Source organism: Heterocephalus glaber, unplaced genomic scaffold, assembly GCF_053883595.1.
Source record: "Heterocephalus glaber isolate CG9 unplaced genomic scaffold, H.glaber_assembly_v1.0 deba00001733, whole genome shotgun sequence".
Lineage (NCBI taxonomy): Eukaryota > Metazoa > Chordata > Mammalia > Rodentia > Bathyergidae > Heterocephalus > Heterocephalus glaber.
Window position 1 is genome coordinate 14957169 of NW_028258444.1, and position 23602 is coordinate 14980770.

The 23602-nt window shown below is 40.3% G+C and overlaps 1 pseudogene; it reads left to right on the forward strand.

Annotated features, from left to right (window-relative positions):
- The first annotated feature begins 6250 nt into the window (after window positions 1-6250).
- Window positions 6251-23375, forward strand: LOC101718641 (bromodomain adjacent to zinc finger domain protein 2A pseudogene; annotated as a pseudogene).
- The last annotated feature ends 227 nt before the right edge of the window (window positions 23376-23602 follow it).

Sequence of the window (23602 nt, forward strand, 5' to 3'; positions counted from 1 at the left end):
TTGCAAACAATAGTTTCCCTAAGTAAATCCTTGCAGGCTCTCCCAATCCTAAGGATAGAAAGAAAAATTATCCTTTAAAAGGCAAAACAAAAACAATATTTTTTCTTTAGTATTGCTGGGGATCAAACCCAGGACCTCTCCTATTCTGGCAAGTACTCTACTCTTTGAGCTATACCCCTTCTCAATATAGCACTATTTCTCATACATTGTGATTGTAATTTATAAAAAAGGAATGTATCTTTACCTTAATTAAGCTTTTAAAATTGAAGTGCTAATAAGAATCATCTTAAGTTTTCTACATAAAATCTACCTGGGACACAAGATATCCAAATGAGTTCTAGTGTTAATTTAATTCTAGTGTGTTTATTTCCTGCCTTTCTTCAAAAACTAGCTAACTCCCAGTTGACCAATCTTAAAGAAAGGTGAGACAACAACTCTTCCTCTGAAAGAGTCTGGCACTTTGGAATTGGATGGAGGGGTGGTGCTCTCCAAATGAGAGGCCTGGGAATGGACAGGATCACTTAACACAGGAGGGGTTGGAAAGCCTCTTTCCTATTTTTAATAAGGACTACAGCAGTTACTTATTACAAGAGCTATGTGGAAGACATCCCAGATTCCTAGGCTGCCGGGTGTGTGTCTATTTACATGCCTCTGATATTTGCAGTGACACATCCTTTAAACATCTAGAAGCCAGTTCCTGGTCAAGTTAAAAATATCAACAAATGACTATAGATCTGAAATCTGAAATAAAATATGAATAAATGAAACTTAATAGTTAATTATTAAGAGATCAATTGACCAAGAAAGGCTAATTCAGTCATGCAATGAGGATTACCTATTAACATGATTTATCACACTCCCAGGTCAAACAGTAATGTAATCTCAATGGAAACCAAAAAAAGCATTTGCTAAAATGGGCAACTATTCATAATTTTAAAATCTCAGTAAACTAAGGATAGAGGAAACCTACTCCATCATGACAAAGAATATGTACCTAAGCAAATATGTTTAACAATGAAACATGAGAATTCCCAATAAAGACAGAATTAAGAGGGCCGGGGATTTAGCTTAGTGGTTCTGCCGCCTGCCTCACAAGCACAAGGTCCTGAGTTCAATCCCCAGTACCCCCCAAAAAAAGACAGAATTAAGAAAAGGATGTCCTTTGTTGCATAATTTTTAAGTGCAAAAATAAAAACAACTTAGGTGTTCAGCAATTAACTAAGTTATGACACATTCATAATATGAACTATTCTGAGGTAATTATAATCATGTTGTGCATGATTATTTATTTGTATAGGCATAAATGAGACCAATACACACAACATATAGAGCTATATCTCTAGATAATAAACATAATAATAGATAATAAACATTTGTAAATACAAAATATGAGTAAATGGAATTATGCACTGAAAATGTTCTGTAAATAAATACATCAGCCTTCTAAGAATGGTTCTTTTAGAAGAATGAAATCAGTAGAATTGAAGGATTACAATGAAATATCCTGTGTAAAAGTACATAAATCTGTGCTGTTTGAATATTATTGGAACACTGGAAATATATATGTATTATTTACACTAACTTTTTTAAAAAAATCAAAGAAGATTGTCAGTAAAAAAATGATATTTTTAATTGAAAAACAATAATATGTATAATACGATACATATTTATAGATCAAAAATTACCCAGAGGATAGAATTTTGTGATTGAATGATGGATAATTTTTTGCCTTATGTATTTTTCAAGTTCTCCATTAACCAACTACAATAATCTTTATAGATTACAATAAATAACAATTGCAAGGTTTATGGAAAAATCTGTTTATCTTAATCTGACTTCTAAGATGGTCATGACCACTCCTAACTCTGTCTTTATTTTATAAAACTATTGAGAATACCAAGGGGCTGGGGATTTAGCTCAGTGGTTCCAGTGCCTGCCTCACAAGTGCAACATCCTGAGTTTGATCCCTGGTACCAATAAAAAAAACTATTGAGAAAACCAAATGCTTGCATCTTATTGCAAAGCCAGCTCCTTATTCCAGGCCTGCTTAATTTGGTCATTTCTCTGAGACTTAAAAATCTTGGAATCTCTCTTTATTCTTTTCTCTCTGTTTATGGATCCACTAACTTCTCTAGAGGATCCTTCCTTCATCTTCCACACATTTTTTCTTCCATTCTAATCCAGATTTCATCAGCTCACAACTGAATCATTGAGCTATATCCTTGAGTGCCTTGCTGGTCAGGTTTGTCTATTTACCCATCTCCTTGTCTTTACCTGAATCTTTCATTACCTGCATATCATCTTTTATACCATCCACTGTTTTTGTTTCTCTAAACTGCTATGATCCTACTTCCACGTCTTTATTCTTTACATTGCTCCTTGCAATAATATCTAATTCTACTCTTCCTTTCCAATTAATCTACCTCCACTCATGAAGAAAGGGACTCTCTTCCTTCATCAATTTGTATTTTCAACTGTTTGTTTAATACATCTTTCTTAACCACTAGACCCTAGACTAGACACAGGGAGTGTTGACTTATTTTTCCAAATTAGTGTTTGGTCTAAAATCAAAGGATTACAAAAGAAATTCACAGAATTACCTACCTTAACAGGATTTTATTATAACCTCCAATAAGCACAAGTTTTGTGAGAGCCCCTCTGCTTCCCTCTGGCTCTAGTCAAAGAAAATCTTCCTGTATTCAATTAGTATGTACCTCATATGTAGTAGGCTTTATGCTAGATGCTAGGAATAGAGGTGAATAAAATATGCTTCTTATTCATAAAGAGCTCAAATTTTACTGGGAAAGCAAGACAGAAAAATAAATACAACAGTAAGAAGTACTCTGACGGTGATGTACAGGAAAACAAAAGAGAATGTATGTGTTTAGGGCCGGGGATTTAGCTCAGTGGGTTTGCCGCCTGCTGTGGAAGTGCAAGGACCTGAGTTCGATCCTTGGTACCAAAAAAAGAGAATGTATTTAATTCTACTTGGGAAGAGCAAAGAAGGCTTAGCAGGTGCAGTAATGCTTGAGATGATACCAGCTATAAAATGTGAGGATTAACCCAAACGAGAATAGTGTTGCAAAGGCACAAGGCATTAAATAGCACAGCTTGTCAAGAAACCACACTGGAGAGTTAGGCTGAGGCCAGATCTTTTTTTGCCTTGTTTTGTATTTGAGGAAATAAGTAAACACTGGAGACCTTTAAGGAATGAAGTAACATGATTAGATTTGTGTTTTGAGAAGTACCTCTGGTGGCCACATAGGAAAAAGTTGGGGAAGAGTGAGTAAATGGGCTTATATAAGTTAAGCAAAAATTCAACAGTCAGAATGCTATTGTTAAAACCCAGGGAAGTAAAGATAACTAACCAGGCAAGTCATGAAGTAGAGGACTGGTGGTGGGATACAGAGAACAAAACAGTAAAAAGAATGAAATGGTATAGAGGTAAAATCAACAAGACTTATCTCCTGTAGTGTTTTAGAGGATGAGTAAGAGAAAAGACTGAACAATGACTTCTATGTATCTATTTATATCTTTATCTATCTATCTATCTATGTAATATACATAGAACCCACCAAAAATGTATACACACTTCAGGAAAAGAAAAACTTGCATAAACATTTTAATACTAAATTTATTGAGACATTGTGAGATTAATACAAGTTACCTTTGGCCTCTACGATAAGAAGTGCTGAAAGTGGTGACCATTAGCTCTCAGACATTTCAGTACAGTGAAGTGCTGCTTGGGTGACCTTGGTCATCGAGATTGCTGCACCTGCATTTTCAATTTCTTCTCTCAGGGCCAGCAGTGCAGTGGGGTTTCTGTGATATACGACATCCTCTAGGGTCTCCCATATAAGGATAACATCATCTATGAAAAAAAAGCATACAATTATTTTTCCCCTGAAGTGTGTATACATTTTTTTGGCAGACTCTGTATATGGTGGTACCTGGGTACACAAACTTGATTCTTTCCATGATTCTGGTTGCAAATTGAATTGGATAAGAAATGAATCAAATTTCCCCATAAGGTCAACGTTGAACCTAACCATTGACTTTGATTTGGTTCTCATTTGTCTTACAAGCCAGAAGTTCAGATATTGTATGCCAAAGGAGAAGGTTATATGATAAGTTTGAGTTGCCTTTTAGCCACTGAAGCAAAGTGCCTTAGGCTGCTGGATATAGCACACATCCGAAATTCAGGATTTTGTATGGGCTAGAAGTAGAGATTTGGAAGACATGGTTTACATAGTGGTTAAGATCATGAGAATGGGTAAAGTTGCCCCAAAGACATAAATATAACGGAACACCAACCTTAATGGGGTCAACAGAAGATGACTAGAATAGAGTTTATGTGTAAGGTTTCTGTTAGTGTTATAAAAAAATTACCAAAACCTTGGTGGCTTAAAACAACACAAATCTATTATAGTTCTGTGGGTATAGAAGTCTAGAGTATATCTTACTTGTCTAACATCCAAGTGTTAGCTCAGCAGCAGGAGAGAACTGGTTCCCTGCGTTTTTCTGACATCTAGAAACCATCTGCATTCCTCAGCTGCAGCCTCTTCCTCAGTCTTCACAGCCTCCGGCAGTGAGTCACATCTGGCTCTCAGCTCCTCTCTCTGACCTTGTTTTCCGTCTTCACATCAGCTCCTCTTACTTTCTCTTCTGTCTCATCCGATCTACAGCCATACAACCTGAATGCGCCCGATCTCATCTTCTGTTTCATCTTCCACTGTTAAGGACACTATGACAGGCAGAAGGCAGTAAGCAGCAGCAACAGCAGCAGCAGCAGCAGCAGCAACAACAACCCTGCCTTTCCCTTTTATCCCATCCAGGCTACCAGCCTTTTGAATGATGCCACCCAGAACTATGCTAATTTCAATCAGTAGACTAATTTAATACCCTTAATCCCAGTATCACACACCCTAGATCCAGCCAGGTCCAAAAAGCCCTACCTATGAGCTCATGATGCTTTGGAAGGGCATCTAAGGGCATATAAGCCATAACAAGTTGGTACCAACCATTTCATTTTCTCACCTTCCTGAAGCATAGTGTATCCCTGTGACTAAGTTCTGGCCAATGGGATATAAGCAGAAGTGTAATGTGACAATTTACAGGCCTCTTTCTATAAAAGGTAATTGGTGTCTTTCAAACAAATGATGAAAGTTGGACCCTTACCTTATACCATATATAAAAATTAATTCAAAATGAATCAAAGATCTAATTATAATATAGCAAAAACTACAAAATTCTTAGAAGAAAAAAATGGGGGAAACTTCATGAGATTGGATTTGCAAATGATTAGCTGGATATGACACAAAAGTTCAGGCAATAAAAGAAAAAAATAAGTAAATTTAGTTATATCAAAATAAAAAAACTTTTCTATATTAAAGGATACTATCAAGAGAATGAAAAGGCAACTTGTGGAATGGGAGAAAATGTTACAAAGCATATATCTAATAATGGATTACATCCAGATCATATAATGAACTCTTACAACTCAACAAGAAAAATCCAGTTAAAACATGAACAAAGGGTTGAATAGATATGTTTCCAAAGATGTACAAGTAGTGTTGAAAAAACCCATGAAAAAGTGCTCAACATCATTAATCATTAGGGAGATGTAAATCAACACCAAAATGAGATACTACTTCACTCTCATTAGGATGGCTATTATTAAAAGAAAAAGCAGAAAACAAGCATTAATGAAGATATGGAAAAATTGGAACTCTCCTGCATTGCACATTGAACTATAAAATAGTATACACAGTATGTATAGTATACTATAGTATACATAGGATGCATAGTATACTATGAGGGAAGACAGTATGGCTATTCTTTAAACAAATTAAAAATTGAATTACCATATGGCCTAGCAATTCTATTTCTATGTATATATACTGCAAAGAGTTGAAAGGGACTCCAACAGATAATTGTACACTCATGTATGTAGCAGCATTGCTCACAATAATGAAAAAGTAGAAGCAACCCAAGTATGCATCAATGAATGAGTAGAAAAACAGAATGTGGCATATCCATAAAATGGCATATTATTCACCCTCAAAAAGGAAAGAAATTCTGTTATATGCTGCAACATAGATGAACACTGATATTATGCTGATAAAATAAACCAATCACAGAAGGACAGATAACTATATGATTCTACCTGTACCGAGTAGTAAGAATAGTAAAATTCACAGTCAGAAAGTGGGGAGTTAATGTTTAATGGGTATGGAGTCTCTTTCGGACGATGAAAAAGGGTGTGGAGATGGATACTCACAATGATTGCACAACAGTGTGAATATTCTGATGCCATAGAACTAACTGTAACTTATAAATGCTTTAAATGGTAAATTTTGTTATGTATATTTTACTATGTACACATGCAGAAAAATGTAGTTCCCCCACCCCTTTTCCACCTCTACTTTGTTCATTTCTTTTTCCAGATAGCTATGGTCTAGATATGATGGTTGGAGCTCAAACCTTCTCCTTGGAGTTCAAAGGTTGTACCCTGAACATCGGATGTACAGATTTATATTTTATTTATTTGTGATACTGGGGATTGAACCCATGTTAGGCAAGTGCTCTACCACTGAGGTGCATCTCAGCCATTTATTTATTTATTTATTTATTTATTTATATAAGGTCTCACTAATTTGCCCAGGTTGGACTCAAACTTTTGACCTTTCTGCCCAGCCTCCTGAGTAGCCAGGATTACAGGTGTGTGCCACTATGCCTGGCTAGATTTTTTTTTACATAAAAGAGAAATACCACAGTTTAATCCCTGTTCTGATTTCTGTTACTTACAAACAAAGCTAGTCCTAACAAGTGCAGTAGATTATAACTGTATATACCTTATAACTCAAGAACTTGTAAGCAATAACCTTCAAAGTCCAGAGGCATATAGACCATTAGAGCAAAAGTGAACAAATTCTAAATGTATGTTAAATTCTGAACATCAGAAAATCTGACAGAAGGGCCAGGGATTTAGCTCAGTGGTTTCGCCACCTGCTATGCAAATGCAAGGACCAGAGTTCGATCCCCAGCACCAAAAAAAAAAAAAGAAAATCTGGCAGAAGACAAAAGCAACATATAAATACCCCATTTTCAATTCATTTTGGTATTATAATTAATATCTTATAAATAGTGACAACTATTGTAAAACTGAAATTATTTATTAACAGGGGCCTGGAATACTATGCAAATGTGTATATATAAGCCAGTAGAAGAACTGCTTGTACTGTGTGGTGCCATTTGTGTAAAAATAAAGATAACAAATGTGCTTACTTATATAGAAGAGACATAAGAATAGGTAGTATTTTAAAAACACTTTCCAAGTGCTTGCTAATCTTTATCCTAAAATACTTGAATTATGTCCATAAATCCTTAAAATATACCTGTGAGAATCATCCTTGTTTTACAGCTTGGAGAATTAAGGCCTGACAGGATAAAGTACCCTATCCAGGATTACAAACATTGTAAGTGAGAGTAAAGATTCTACTCTTCCGTTCATTTTTTTTTCTTATAAACATGTGAAGAAATGTTAGGTAAGAAAACCATTGTTATGTCTTAGGGAATTAAATAGAGCTTGGTTGAGACAACATATTTACAATTTTACAGAGAAAAAAAGAAATCAATAGAAACCTTAAAAATAGAGTAAATCTTAAAACTTAGAATGATAGCATCTCATACATTTCACTCATGTACAAAGTATCATATAGTGCAACATTTGTCAAAACATACTTGGATACGAAAGACTGCCTGGCTGCCACAACAAAGTACAGTATTTAATAACTTAACCTGAAGATACAAAATAATAAAAAGGAAAAATTTATGTTGTGGAATGAAAATGCAGATAAAAAATGAAGATATATATATATATATATACATAGAGAGAGAGAGAGAGAGAGAGAGAGAGAGAGATGATATATGGTACCATGTGCTATTGTAAAGGTTGTACCTATACAACTTTAACTGGTATAGCAGACTTTGAAGTCTCTTCACTGTGCTCTAACTGGTTTCCACTCTCGGTGTCTGAATCTCTGTCCCTGAAGCCTCCTTCCTTCTACCACTCTTCATCTTATCCTTTACCCAGAAGAACAGAAAGCCCCAGTCCATGCTTCCAAAAGACCACTGTGCCAAAGAATTAATACATCCATTCCTACATTAACAGCCCTCAAACAATGACTCCTTGCAGGAGTTAGTATTAAATATTATGGCTTTATTGGTTGAGATCATCCGAGGCATGTATGTTGAGCTATTTCCCAGTTTCCCTACAGAATTCTTCAGTTTACACAAGGAACTGCAGGGGGGGTGTGTGTGGAAAACTCGAATAGTTAAACACTATCTGACTATTCATTGCTAAAACAGGAGGAAGGTAAGCAATGGCTCTTTACACTGGGCTGACCTATTTATATGCCACTAGACAAAATACAAACATATTTGAGATTTGCCTATTTTAGAGAATCATAATGAAGATTTTGATATATTCAGTTTTATGTTTTGAAAGTATTGTTTCAAATATAGCAAAGGTAATCAATAAGTAAATAAAAACACACCCCCTAATGGCAGCATTTATCAGAGTCCTGCTGATTTATGTATTTAACAAATAATAAGCACCCACTCAACATGCCACACATTGTGCTTGGGTGCTATGAAGAACATGAGGAAAAATACCATATGTTATCTGCCTTAAAATTACTTAGAAGTAGTGCTATTTTTGTTAGGAATAATATCATTGTAGAAATTCTTTTTCAGTTACTATACAAACCAGATCAGCATTACTGATTCTAACTTTTAAGTCAATTGTTAATAGATTTCCTCTATGTCCCCATAAAACTTGATGTGCAAATGGAATGAAATATTGTATTTATGTGTATTTTTAGGTCCTCACAAATGAAAAAAAGAAGAATCATATTTCCATCATATACCTTTTTTGGGGTGGTTCTAGGAATTGAATACAGAGCCTTGCACATGCTAAGCATGTGCTGTATCACTGAGCTACATCCTGAGCCTCCCCATCATATACCTTGGATGTCAATGTACAACTTCCTTTCAAATCTTGTGGGTCTAATATGATGATCTGATTCACACTTGGCATCACCAAAGAAATATCTGAGTATAAGAAACAGATATTAGTTTACAATATTGGGCCACAAAATGGCAGTTTTTAGTAACTTTCCCCCCCAGAGATGTAATTAAGAGAGCATTAGGAAAATGTAGTATATTATACTACAATCTAGTTTTCTGTGTTGAAAATATTTTAAGCTTTCTTTAATAGACAGTAACTTAATTTTTATTAAAATAGTGTGTATCAGAACTTGATTGAGGCCATACCACAGCCCCAGCGCCAAAGGGCAGAGCCCCCCACCCCTAGTGCCAAGGAGATGAGGCATGGGGGTGCCAGCAGCACTCTGACCCCATTGAAATGAGATGACACATAAACAAGTCTCAAAACCAGACTTCCAAAAATCAGCTAAAGCAACCCCAAAGGGAAATGAGAAAGAACAATCTGATGCTCAACCACCTGGACTCCATGAACTGGCAACAAAAGAGGATCTGGAAAAAAATGAAATCAGAAATAATTTCTCAGATAACAGCAGAGATTGTGCCCATAGCGCAAGACATGATTAATAAATCTAGAGCAGACACAGATTAAAAAAAAATAGAGGAGCTGAGGAACATGATGGAATCCCAACATAGGAAATAAATGGAATCCATAGAACAGATGCAAACAGATTTCCAGGAGATTAAAAACTCTATTGAAAGTTTATGCAGCAGAATGAACCCATGTGAGAACAGAATTTCACATAGAGAAGATAAGATTGCAATTAGTGACCAGGAAAAGAAAAATTGCTTTAAAATACTAAGGAACCAAGAGAAATCAATCCAGCAGCTGCTAGACGATACAAAGAAGAATAACCTAAGACTGATCAGAGTTAATGATGAAACAGGAGAGAGTGCAGACCACATAAAAAAACTGTTCACAGAAGTGATGGCAGAAAACTTCCCAAGCAAGGGAAAAGAACTTGACATACAGATAAGTGAGGCACATAGGATTCCAACTAGCTGTGATCAAAAAAAATTCTACACATAGGCATATAATAGTTAAGATTACAGAAACCCAACCGAAGAACAAAATTCTACAAGCAGTTAGAGAAAAGAAACAAATCGCATACAAAGGAAAACCCATCAGAATCACAGCAGACTTCTCAACACAAATCCTGAAGGCAAGAAGAGCTTGGAGTGATGTATTTCAAGCCCTAAAGGAAAACAGCCTCCAACCCAGATTGACGTACCCTGCAAAACTATCTTTCAAAATTGATGGAGAAATAAGATACTTTCATGAAAAAGAGCACCTTAGGAACTTCATGAATACCAAACTGGCACTCCAAAAACTTTTAGACAATATCCTAGGAAAAGACAATGAGGATCACAACCCCAGGAAGCCCAGGAGAATGAATCCATTGGGCATAACAAGAAATTAACATAAAAGGGGAGAATTCAACAAAAAGAAATAGTCATGACTCCCGCCAGCACACAGGGGGTAAGCCGCTCCGAGCCCACAAGAGGAGGTCACCAGGCTGCGATACCACCCCTGCCAGCACACAGGAGGTGAGCCACTCCAAGCCCACAAGAGGAGACTTCTGGGCTGCCATACCACCCCCACCATCACACAAGAGGTGAGCCATGCGGGAGCCAGCAGCTCACCCCTCCACCATCATCAAAATGACAAGACATATAAACAAGTCTCAAAACCAGACTTTCAGATCACCTACAGCAAGCCCAAAGGGAAATGAGATGGAACACTCTGATACTCAACCACCTGCACTACCTGGAATTGGCAACAAAAGAGGAGCTGGAAAAAATGAAATCAGAAATAATTTCTCAGATAACAGCAGAGATTGTGCTCATAGTACAAGACATGATTAATAAATCTACAGAGGAGCTCAGGAACATGATGGAATCCCAATGTAGGAAACAAATGGAATCAATAGAACAGATGCAAACAGATTTCCAAGAGAATAAAAACTCCATTGAAAGTCTACACAGCAGAATGAGCCAATGTGAGGACAGAATTTCAGATATAGAAGATAAAATTTCAATTAATGACCAGGAAAAGAAAAATTGTTTCAAAATTATAAGGGAACATGAGAAATCAATCCAGCAGCTGCTAGACAATGCAAGGAAGAATAACATAAGACTGATTGGAGTCAATGAAGAAACAGGAGAGAGTGCTGGTGACATAAAAAAACTTCACAGAAGTGATGGCAGAAAACTTCCCCAGCAGGGGAAAAGAACTTGACATACAGATAAGTGAGGCATATAGGACTCCAAATAGCCTTGATCAAAAAGAATCTACACATAGGCATATAATAGTCAAGATCCCAGAAACCCAACAGAAGAACAAAGTTCTACAAGCAGTTAGAGAAAAGAAACAAATCACATACAAAGGAAAGCCCATCAGAATCACAGCAGACTTCTCAGTGCAAACCCTCAAGCCAAGAAGAGCTTGGAGTGATGTATTTCAAGCCCTAAAAGAAAACAGCCTCCAACCCAGATTGATGTACCCTGCAAAATTATCTTTCAAAATTGATGGAGAAATAAGATACTCTCATGACAAAGAGCACCTTAGGAACTTCATGAATACCAAACCAGCACCCCAAAAAAATTTAGACAATATCCTAGGCAAAGACAATGAGGATCACAACCCCAGGAAGCCCAGCAGAATGAATTTGTTGGGTGCAACAAGAAATTAAATGCAAATGGGGAGAATCCAACAAACAGAAAAAGTCATGACAATGATAAGTCAATGTATGAGTTATAACCATCAATGTTAATGGTCTCAATTCACCAATCAAAAAAAATAAACTGGCAGAATGGGTCAACAAGCAAGATCCAACAATATGCTGCATGCAAGAAACCCATTTAATTAAAAAAGAAACTCATAGTCTGAAAGTTAAAGGGTGGAAAACAATACTCCATGTAACAGAAACCCGAAAAAAAAAAAAAAACGAAAAAAAAAAAAACAGGAGTAGCTATCCTCTTTGCAGATCAAGTGGATTTCAAACAAAAATCTGAAACACTCTGTTCCCAAGAATTTCAGATAAGGGATACTCAACTTGTATGTACAAATCTATTGTGAACATGTGTTTTCATTCCTCTCCAGTAAAAACTTAAGAACAGGACTGTTGGTTCTTAACAGTAATACAAGAAATTTCTATATTGTTTTCCAAAATGGTTTTATCATTTTACATTCACATTAGCAGTATTAGAAAGTTCTAACTGGTTCACACCTAAGCTGACATTTGTTCTTGTAAAACTTTTAACTTCATCTCCCTAATGAGTGTATAATTCAATCTTGTTATTGTGCTGATTAGTATTTTTCTGAATCTAGTGTTGCACACCTTTCCTTGTGCTGTACTGGCTATTTATCAACATCTTGTGTCAACTTTTTAATTGGGTTGTCTATTAATGAGCTGTAAGAGTTCTTTATATATTCTGGCCATAGGTTATATGCATTATAAGTGCGGTTTGTTTAAGGACTACTTTTCATTTTAACAATGTCATTTAAAGTTCTAAATTTTGATGGAATCTCATTTATCAATTTTTTTCTTTTATACATCATGTTTTTTATATCCTAGGAAATTCTTGCCTACCCTAAATTCATAAACATTTTCCCTTATAATTTCTTCTTAAAGTTTTAGTCTTTCATATTTAGGTTCATAGATCCTTTCAAGTTATTTTTATGTATGGAAATAAAGGGTTGAGGTTAATTTTTTATATACAGATACCAGGTGTTCCACTGCCATTCGCTGAAAACACTATCTTTTCCTCTGCTATTGAATTGAGTTTATGTTATATAAAATGTTAATGTTAAATAATTTTTCAAAATTCAGTGGACCATATATATGTGGTTCTATTTCTACATTCTCTGTTTTATTCCAATGATCTATATGTCTTTCCTTACACCAACACTGCCTTGATTGCTGTAGCTTTAGAGGAAGTCTTAAATTTAGTTAAAAAATGTTTCCCAACCCTGTTTGGTTTTTTTTTCTTTTTTACTTTTCTAGGTTTTTTGTACTCCTACATAACTTTTAAATCTCAATATCCAATTCTTCATTTATAGCAAGTACACATAGACCTGAATTTTTATATATACCTTGTGTTTTCTAATCCTGCTAAAGTCAAGTACAAGTTCTAGGGGCTCCTAGAGATTTCTAAATATTTTCTCTGTAGATGATCATTTTATCTACATATAAAGACTTTACATTTACCTTGCCAATACTATGCTAATTGTTTCTTTTTATTGCCAGACTATTTTGTTTTGGGCCTATGTTTCAAAGTTTAATGGACAGATGAAGAGTACACATATCTGCCCTTGTTCCCCACCTTAGGGAAAAAGCATTGCATCTTCTCCATTCATAAAGGCATTTTTGCTGAAGTATGGAGTACATGTCTTTGATCTTTTGAGAAGTTTCTGTTCTACTTCTAGTCTCCTGAGAGCTTTTACCATGAACAGCTGTAGAATTTAGTCCAGTACTTTTTCTGCAAATACTGACAGGATCATACGGCTTTTTCCTTTCCTCTGTTCAAATGATGACTTTTGGGGGTGGATCTTCCAATGCTGAACCTACACTGCCATCCCTATAATAAAACCACTTTCTACATCCTGCCAGATCTGACTTCTAATTGTTTGTTTTGTTAAACAAATTTCTATCTATGTTCATACTTTTTTCTTCTATTATCTTTATCCAGTTTTAGGATTAGCACAATATTGATTTTCTAAAATGAGGGGAGAAGTATTCCTTCTTTTTTCTGCTTTAAATGTTTGATATAATTTATCAGTTAAAATGTATATGAGCCCTGGGCTGGGGATTTAGCTCAGTGGTTCCAGTGTCTGCCTTGCAACCGCAAGGTCCTGAGTTCAATCCCCGGTACCAAAAAAAAAAAATGTATATGAGCCTGTTGTTGTCATATAGGTAGGTTTTCAAGCTAGGAATATACTTTCTTTAATAGGTGCTATTCAAATTTTATATTTCCTCCAGAGTTAGTTTCATTAATTTGTCTTCCAAGGTACTTCTTAGAAGTTGTCAAATTTATTTCAAAAAAGATTTTTGTAATATGCTCTCTATATCCTTTTAAATTCTGTAAAATCTGTGCTAATGTCTCCTAGATCTTGATATTGCCATTTTAAAAATGTATAATTGATATTGTGTAATTGGAAGAAAAGGTCTAAAGGAGCAGGGGAAGTGGGAGGGGTAGGGGAAAGGAAAGAAGGGAAAAGAAAAAGTATGAGAAAAGAAGAAAATGGAAACGAAGTCTTTGAAAATAGGGAAGGATGGAGGGGGTGAAGGGAGGGCAGAGGAAGGGGAAAGAAAATAAGAACCAAGATACTCATGTAATGGTACAAGATCCCAATGATGAATGTAACAGTATTTTATACCTAAAATGTACCAATAAACCTAATTGGGGAAAAAAAAGAAATAGTCATGACAATGATAAGTCAATATGTATGAGTTATAACTATCAATGTTAATGGTCTCAATTCACCAATCAAAAAAAATAAACTGGCAGAATGGGTCAACAAGCAAGATCCAACAATATGTTGCATACAAGAAACACACTTAATTCAAAAAAGAAACTCATAGACTGAAAATTAAACATGGAGAACAATACTCCATGTGACAGGAACCCAGAAAAAAGCAGCAGTAGCTATCCTCTTTGCAGATCAAGTGAGTTTAAAACCAACACTGATTAAGAGAAACAAAGAAGGACACTACATCCTTGTAAAGAAAATGATCCAAGAGGAAGAGATGACAATCATAAATACATACACACCGAACACTAGTGTGCCCAACTGTGTAAAACAAATAATAATGGACGCGAAAAATAAAATATGCACTAATGTGGGGACCTCAATAACCCACTGTCACGAATAGATAGATCAACTAGACAAAAAATAAGCAACAAAAAACTAGAACTCAATCAAACTCTTGCACAAATGAACTTAACAGACATTTACAGAGTGTTCAACCCCACAAAATCAGAATACACATTGTTTTCAGCTGTGCGGGTCATTCTCCAAAATAGACCACATACTCGCTCATAGAACATATTTCAGTAAATGCAAAGGAATTGAAGTTTTCCCCTGTATATTATCAGACAGTAGTGCGATGAAATTGGAGATCCATAGCAAAAGAAACCACAAGAATTTCATAAACACATGGAAATTGAACAACACACTTCTGGTTTTTTATTTGTTTGTTTGTTTTGGTACCGGAGATCGAACTTGTGACCTTGTGCTTGCCAGGCAGGCGGCAGAACCACTGAGCTAAATCTCCAGCCCAGAACAACACACTTCTGAATAACCAATGGGTCACAGAGGAAATTAAGAGGAAATCACAGTTCCTACAACTAAAAGACAATCATAATGCAATATATCAGAATCTATGGGACACAATGAAAGCAGTCTTATGAAGGAAATTCATAGCAGTGAATACTCATATTAGAAAAACAGAGCGAGCCCAATTAACCTGATGCTGAACCTCAAGCTTCTAGAAAAAGAAGAGCAGGACAAACCCAAAGCTCTCACAAGGGAGGAAATTATAAAGATCAGAGGAGAAGTCAATGCAATGGAGACTAAGAGAACAATACAAAAAAAAAAAAAATCAATGAAGCCAAGAGTTGGTTTTATTCTTTGAAAGAATAAAGAAAATTGACAACCTTAGCCAATCTTATCAGGAAAAGGAAACACAAGGCTCAAATCCATGCAATTAGGAATGAAAAGGATGAATTACAATGGACCCAGCAGAAATCCACAGGATCATCAATACCTACTTCAAGAACCTATAAGCCAATAAGATGGAAAACACAGAAGAAATGGACAGATTCCTAGATACATATGAATTACCAAAGTTGAACAAAGAAGACCTAAAAATTCTAAACAACCCAATATCAATCAATGAAATTAAAAACTCAATTAAAAAGTTACCAAGTAAGAAAAGCCCGGGTCCTGATGGTTTCACCATTGAAATCTATAAGACAGTTGGAGAGGAACTACTGCCACTACTGTTTAAACTCTTCAATGAAATGGAAAGGGAAGCAATACTCCCAAATTCATTCCTGGAAGCAAGCATCACCTTGATCCCCAAAGCAGAGAAAGACCCAACTGAAAAAGAGAACTATAGGCCAATCTCACTAATGAACATAGATGCAAAAATCCTTAATGAGATACTGGCAAACAGAATGCAGAAGATCATCAAGAAGATCATACACCTTGACCAAGTGGGATTCATGCCAGGGATGCAGGGATGGTTCAACATACACAAATCAATCAATGTAATACACTATCAATAAGCCAAGGACAAAAACCATATGATTATCTCCATAGATGCAGAAAAAGCATTTGACAAAATTCAACACGCAATTATGATTAAAACCCTACAAAAAATTGGAACAGATGGTCTCCACCTTAATCTGATAAAAGCCATCTATGAAAAACCAACAGTCAATATCATACTAAATGGTCAAAAACTGAAATCCTTCACACTAAAATCAGGAACAAGACAAGGATATCCATTGTCACCACTCCCGTTCAATATAGTTTTGGAAACATTAGTCATAGCAATTAGACAAGAGAAAGAAATAAAAGGAATAAAGATAGGAAATGAAGAAGTCAAATTGTCATTATTTGCAGATGACTTGATACTCTATATAGAAGACCCCAAGAACTCCAGCAAAAGTCTTCTGGACTTAATGACCAAATTCAGTAAAGTAGCTGGTTACAAGGTCAACACACAAAAATCAATAGCTTTCCTCTATACCAATGACAGACTCACTGAGAAATAGGGCAAATAATTCCTTTCACAATAGCATCCAAAAAACTGAAATACCTAGGAACCAACCTAATGAAAGAAATCAAAGACCTCTTCTCTGAAAATTGTAGCACTCTGAAAAGAGAGATTGAAGATGATATCAGAAAATGGACAGACATCCCCTGCTCCTGGCTAGGAAGGGTCAACATAGTGAAAATGGCCGTATTTCCCAAACTGCTATATAGCTTCAATCCAATCCCAATTGAAATCCCAGCAGCATACTTCATGGACCTTGAGAAAACAATCCAAAAATTCATTTGGAACAAGAAGAGACCCAGAGTAGCAAAAGCAATTCTCCATAACAGAGACATGGCAGAGGGTATCACAATCCCCAACTTGCAACTCTACTACAAAGCTACTGTGATAAAAACAGCATGGTACTGGCAAAGAAACAGACCTGAGGACCAGTGGAACAGATTAGAAGATGCAGAAAAAAAGCCAGACACACTCAGCCACCTCATCTTTGACAAAGGAGCCAAACACCCTCACTGGAGGAAAGATAACCTCTTTAATAAATGGTGCTGGAAAAATTGGGTTTCAACTTGCCAAAGATTAAAACTCAACCTATGTCTCTCACCATGCACTGAACTAAAATCAAAATGGGTTAAAGATCTAAATATTAAAACAGAAACGTCCTCCCCCTCCCCGGCCATGTTGGCTCCGCTCGGGCCCCGCGGTTGAACCGTGTCCCCCACCCCCTTCCCAGACCCTGGACCCCAGACCCCTTCCCCCTGCAGGCATCTCCTCCTCTCCCGGGCCATGTGAACTGCCCCCCTGGGCGAGACACGAGTCCCAAGCCCAGCAGGACGCCGCCTCCTCAGGTTTGAATGGGGATGTGAATGTTAATGGCTTATCTACTGTATCTCACACTACTACTTCAGGGATTTTGAACTCTGCTCCCCACTCCTCCGGCACCTCACACCTCCATCACCCCAATGTGGCCTATGACTGTCTCTGGAACTACTCGCAGTACCCATCTGCCAATCCTGGCAGCAACCTCAAAGATCCACCCCTTCTCTCTCAGTTTTCAGGGGGACAGTACCCACTCAACGGCATTCTTAGGGGCAGCCAGCAACCATCCCTGAGTCAAAACACTAACCTTCGGGCTGGGAGCCAAGAGTTCTGGAGCAACGGTACCCAGAGTCCCTTGGGGCTTAACTTCAATTCACAGGAACTGTATGATTCCTTTCCTGACCAGAATTTTGAGATGATCCCCAATGGACCCCCAGGTTTTTCACCTCCCCACAGACTTCTCCTATGTTGGGATCTAGCATCCAGACCTCTGCACCCTCCCAGGAGGTAGGCAGTGTGATCCATCCTGATGAGGCAGCAGAAAAGGAGCTGACTTCAGTCATGGCAGAGAATGGCACCGGCTTGGTAGGCAGCCTGGAGCTGGAAGAAGAACAGCCGGAACTAAAAATGTGTGGCTACAATGGCTCTGTCCCCTCTGTGGAGTCATTACACCAAGAGGTCTCAGTCCTGGTCCCTGACCCCACAGTGTGCTGTTTAGATGACCCTTCACATCTTCCTGGTCAACTAGAAGACACTCCAATCCTCAATGAAGACTCTCTCGAGCCCTTCGACTCTCTGGCACCAGAGCCAGTGAGTGGAGGACTTTATGGTATAGATGACACAGAACTGATGGGTGCAGAAGATAAGCTGCCTCTTGAGGACAGTCCTGTGATCTCTGCCCTTGATTGCCCTTCCCTCAATAATGCTACTCCTTTCAGTCTCCTGGCTGATGACAGTCAAACATCAGCCTCTATCTTTTCCAGCCCTTCCTCTCTACCTGATTTAGGGGAGTCTGTTCTGCAAGATAATAGCTTTGACCTGAATAATGGCAGTGATGTTGAACAGGAAGAAATGGAGACTCAGGGTTCAGACTTCCCACCACCCCTGGCCCAGCCACACCCTGACCAGTCATCCACTATTCAGATTCAACAACATCCAGTAGCCTCACCAGCAGTCTCACCAACAGTCTCCCCAGAAATCTCTGCTCCAGAAGTCTCCCTATCAGTTTCTCCAGCAGCCTCTCCACGTCTCTGCCCAGCAGCCTGCCCAGTTGTCTCTCCAGTTTCCTCAGCAGTCTCTTCGGAAGTTGCCTTGACAGCTCCAGTGAGTTCCCCAAAATCCTCCTCTGTAACTTCCCCAGCTTCTGCCTTCCCAGCAAATAAAGATGTCAGCAGCTTCCATGAAGCCACTGGTGACCTGGAAGAGATCACTGGAGACGCCACTACTTCTGGTAATGGTGATGTCCTGAGGAGACGTATTGCTACTCCAGAAGAAGTTCGTCTTCCCCTCCAACATGGGTGGAGGAGAGAAGTGTGCATCAGGAAGGGCAGCCACCAATGGCAGGGGGAGACCTGGTATTATGGCCCCTCTGGGAAGAGAATGAAACAGTTTCCAGAAGTGATCAAGTACCTGAGCCGCAACGTGGTACACAGTGTGCGCCGTGAGCACTTCAGCTTCAGTCCTCGTATGCCTGTTGGAGATTTCTTTGAAGAGAGAGACACACCAGAGGGCTTGCAGTGGGTTCAGCTCTCAGCAGAGGAGAGTCCATCCAGGATTCAAGCAATTACTGGCAAACAGGGTCAACCTCGAAACAATGAGAAGGCTAAGACCAAGGAAGTCCCCAAGGTGAAACGGGGCCGAGCTTGGCCACCCAAAGTCAAATTCCCTGAGCTGTTGAATAAGACAGACAACCATCTCCCAAAGAAGCTGGAGGCCCAAGAAACACTGAATGAGGAAGATAAAGCAAAAATGAGTAAAAGCAAAAAGAAGATGAGGCAGAAGATACAACGTGGAGAGTGTCAGACTCCTATCCAAGGGCAGGCCAAAAACAAGCGGAAACTGGAGACCAAGAGCTTAAAACAGAAGGATCCCAAGAAGAAATTGAAGGCTAAGAAAGAAAAGGTAAAGACAAAGCAGGAAAAACTGAAGGAAAAAAATGAAAAAGGAAAAGGAAGAGAAAGTAAAAATGAAGGAAAAGGATGAGATGCCCAAAGCCAAGCCAACTTGTAAAGCAGATAAGACCCTGGCTACCCAGAGACGCCTAGAGGAACAGCAGAGGCAGCAGATGATCTTGGAGGAGATGAAGAAGCCCACAGAGGACATGTGTCTAGCTTACCACCAGCTCCTGCCTGAGATCACACACATCCCTGGTTTGACATTGCCCAGTAGGGCATTCTGACTGCTTGACCATCGTGGAGTTCCTGCACAGCTTCGGCAAGGTGCTGGGCTTTGACCCTACCAAAGATGTGCCTAGCCTGGGGGTCCTGCAGGAGGGACTCCTGTGTCAAGGTGACAGCTTGGGCAAGGTGCAAGACCTGTTGGTACGGCTCCTAAAGGCTGTGCTCTATGATCTTGGGTTGCCCTCCTACTGTCAATCTCTCAAGATTTTGGGGGAGAAGGTGTGTGAGATCCCACTGACAAGAGACAATGTGTCTGAGATCCTGCACTGCTTCCTCATGGCATACGGAGTACAGCCCACCCTCTGTGACAGCCTCCGAACTCAGCCCTTTCAGGCCCAGCCACCCCAGCAGAAAGCTGCTGTCCTGGCCTTCCTCGTGCATGAGCTCAATGGCTCCACCCTCATCATCAATGAGATTGACAAGACTCTGGAGAGTATGTCCAGCTACAGGAAAAACAAGTGGATCGTTGAAGGCCGGCTCTGGAGACTGAAAACTGCTCTGGCAAAGCGAACTGGGTGGTCTGAAGTAGAGATGGAAGGGCCAGAGGAAGGCCTGCGACAGAGGCGTAGTTCTCGGATCATGGAAGAAACCAGTGGCATGGAAGAGGAGGAGGAGGAGGAGGAGGAGGAGGAGGAGGAGGAGGAGGAGACTGTAGCAGCTCTCCATGGCCAAAGGGGTCGAAGAGATGGAGAGGTCGATGCTATAGCATCTAACATCCCAGAGTTAGAGCGCCAGATAGAAAAACTCAGCAAGCGTCAGCTCTTCTTTTGCAAAAAGCTGCTTCACTCATCCCAGATGCTTCAGGCAGTCTCCTTGGGGCAAGACTGATACAGACGCCGTTACTGGGTGTTGCCATATTTGGCTGGTATCTTTGTGGAAGGAGCAGAGGGGAGCCTAGTGTATGTCCTCTTTATAGTCCCTGAAGATATGATAAAGCAGGAAACTGATTCCTTAAAGACCCATTCAGGACTCACTCCTGCCCTCTTCTCTGTGAAGAAAGAGTTAAGTGGCTCCGGCACCTCTGCCAGTTCTCCTGCTCAGACATGAGGCCGGACCTCGAAAAACTAAGCCTGGCTCTATGCAACCTAGGAACTTGAAGTCCTCTCTCAAGGGCCAGGATTCAGAACAACCCCAGGCCCAGCTTCAACCCAAGGCGCAGCCCGAACCTCAGCCTCAGGCTTCTACCCAGCCCTATCCCCAGTTCGAGCTGCATCCTGAGTCCCAGCTCCAGCCCCAGGCCCAGCTCCATCATGGGTTCTTAGAGCCAGAAGGCTCCCCTTTGTCTCTGGGTCAGACCCAGCATGACCTCAGTCAGTCAGCTTTCCTGTCTTGGCTGAGCCAGACTCAGAGCCATGGTTCCCTGCTGAGCAGCTCAGTCCTCACACCTGACAGCAGCCCAGGAAAGCTAGACCCAGCCCCCTCACAGCCTCTGGAGGAGCCTGAGGAAGCAGAGTCTGGCCCTGGTCCTCCAGTATCCTGGTTTAACTTCTTAGCTGAGGTGCCCTGCAATGCTGCCCCTACACCGCCCCCTGCAGTTTCTGAGGACCAATCCACTCCTTCCCCTCAGCTGCCTGCCTCCTCCAAGCCAATGAATAGACCTAGTGCTGCCAACCTCTGTTCTCCAGCACAGTTCTCTTCCACCCTCTTGACTGGGGTAACTCCTAAGAGGCGAGCAGCAGACTCTGGAGAAAAGCCACAGAGTCCCACAGGGCTGGGACAGCCAAAACGTAGAGGGAGACCTCCCAGCAAGTTCTTCAAACAGATGCAGCGGCGTTACCTAACCCAGCTGACAGCCCAGCCAGTCCCCCCTGAGATGCGCTCAGGCTGGTGGTGGATCTGAGATCCTGAGACGCTGGATGCCATGCTCAAGGCCCTACACCCCTGAGGCATCCGTGAGAAGGCACTTCACAAACACCTTAACAAGCACAGGAACTTCTTGCAGGAAGTCTGCTCATGGCCCTCAACTGATCCCGTCTTTGAGCCTAGTCAGCTCCCTCCCTTTGAAGAAGGGATTATGAGCTGGTCACCCAAAGGAAAGAAGTACGAAACAGACCTAGCTGTGCTTCAATGGGTAGAGGATCTGGACAGTGGGTTATCCTGTCTGATCTGCAGATTTGGGGCTGGACATGTCCTAGCCCAGACTCTATTCGTGAAGACCTGGCCTTCTGTGAGCATCTGCCTGATTCCCAGGAGGATATCACCTAGAGAGGTTGCAGCAGAGAAGGACTGGCACCTCAGCGTAAAAGTACTAACCCTCTAGATCTGGCTGTGATGCAACTGGCTGCTTTAGAACAGAATGTTGAGTGGCGGTACCTGAGGGAGCCTCTTCGGTCAGCTCATGAGGTGGTGCTAGAAAAGGCCTTGCTCAGCACACCCAGTGGGGCCCCTGAGGGCACCACGACAGAGATATCATATGAGATCACCCCTTGTGTTCGAGTCTGGCACCAGACGCTTGGGCGATGCCGGAGTGCAGCCCAGGTGTGCTTGTGTATGGGCCAGCTGGAGAGGTCCATCGCCTGGGAAACGTCTGTCAACAAAGTGACCTGTCTAGTCTGCCGGAAGGGAGACAACGATGAATTTCTTCTGCTTTGTGATGGGTGTGACCGTGGCTGCCACATTTATTGCCATAGGCCCAAGATGGAGGCTGTCCCAGAAGGGGACTGGTTCTGTGCTGTTTGGCTCAGCACGTAGAGGAAGAATTCACTCAGAAGCCTGGTTTTCCAAAGCGAGGACAAAAGCGGAAAAGTGCTTACTCACTGAACTTCCCAGAAGCTGATGGCCGCCGGCGCCAGGTCCTGTCAAGGGGCCCGAGAAAGCCCGTCATCAGTACCTCGGTACTCAGAGGAAGGGCTGCCTCCCTCTGCGAGATTATCCTGATGCAGATGGAGTCCCACGATGCAGCCTGGCCTTTCCTGGAGCCTGTAAACCCACAACTGGTGAGCGGTTACCGGCGCATCATCAAGAACCCAATGGATTTTTCCACCATGCGGGAGCGGCTGCTCCGGGGAGGGTACACCAGCTCAGAGGAGTTTGCAGCCGATGCCCTCTTGGTATTTGACAACTGCCAGCCCTTCAACGAAGATGACTCTGACGTGGGCAAAGCAGGGCACATCATGCGCCAATTCTTTGAGAGCCGCTGGGAGGAGTTTTATCAGGGAAAACAGGCCAATCTCTGAGGCAAGGGAGGTGGGGGGTCACCTGGTGACCTCTCCCCCCACCTTCCAAACAAAAGACCTGCCATGCACACCTGCTGATGCTGCCTTGGCAGCGCCCACATCCTTCATCCCTAGTCCCCTTTCTCCCTTCCTCCCCTTGCTCCTCAAATAAGAGGTGTGGAGATGAGGTCCTTCTGGGCTGAAAAGCCAAAAAAGAAAAAACAAGTTTTCCTTTCTGTTTTATTTCCTAATTAAAAATGAGGGGGAAAGAAGTCCCTACTTCCTCCTATCAGCAAAAAAAAAAGAAACAGAAACTCCAAACCGGCTGAAACAGAGGTTAGGTAGAACTCTTGAAGACATTGGTGTGGGAAAAGATTTT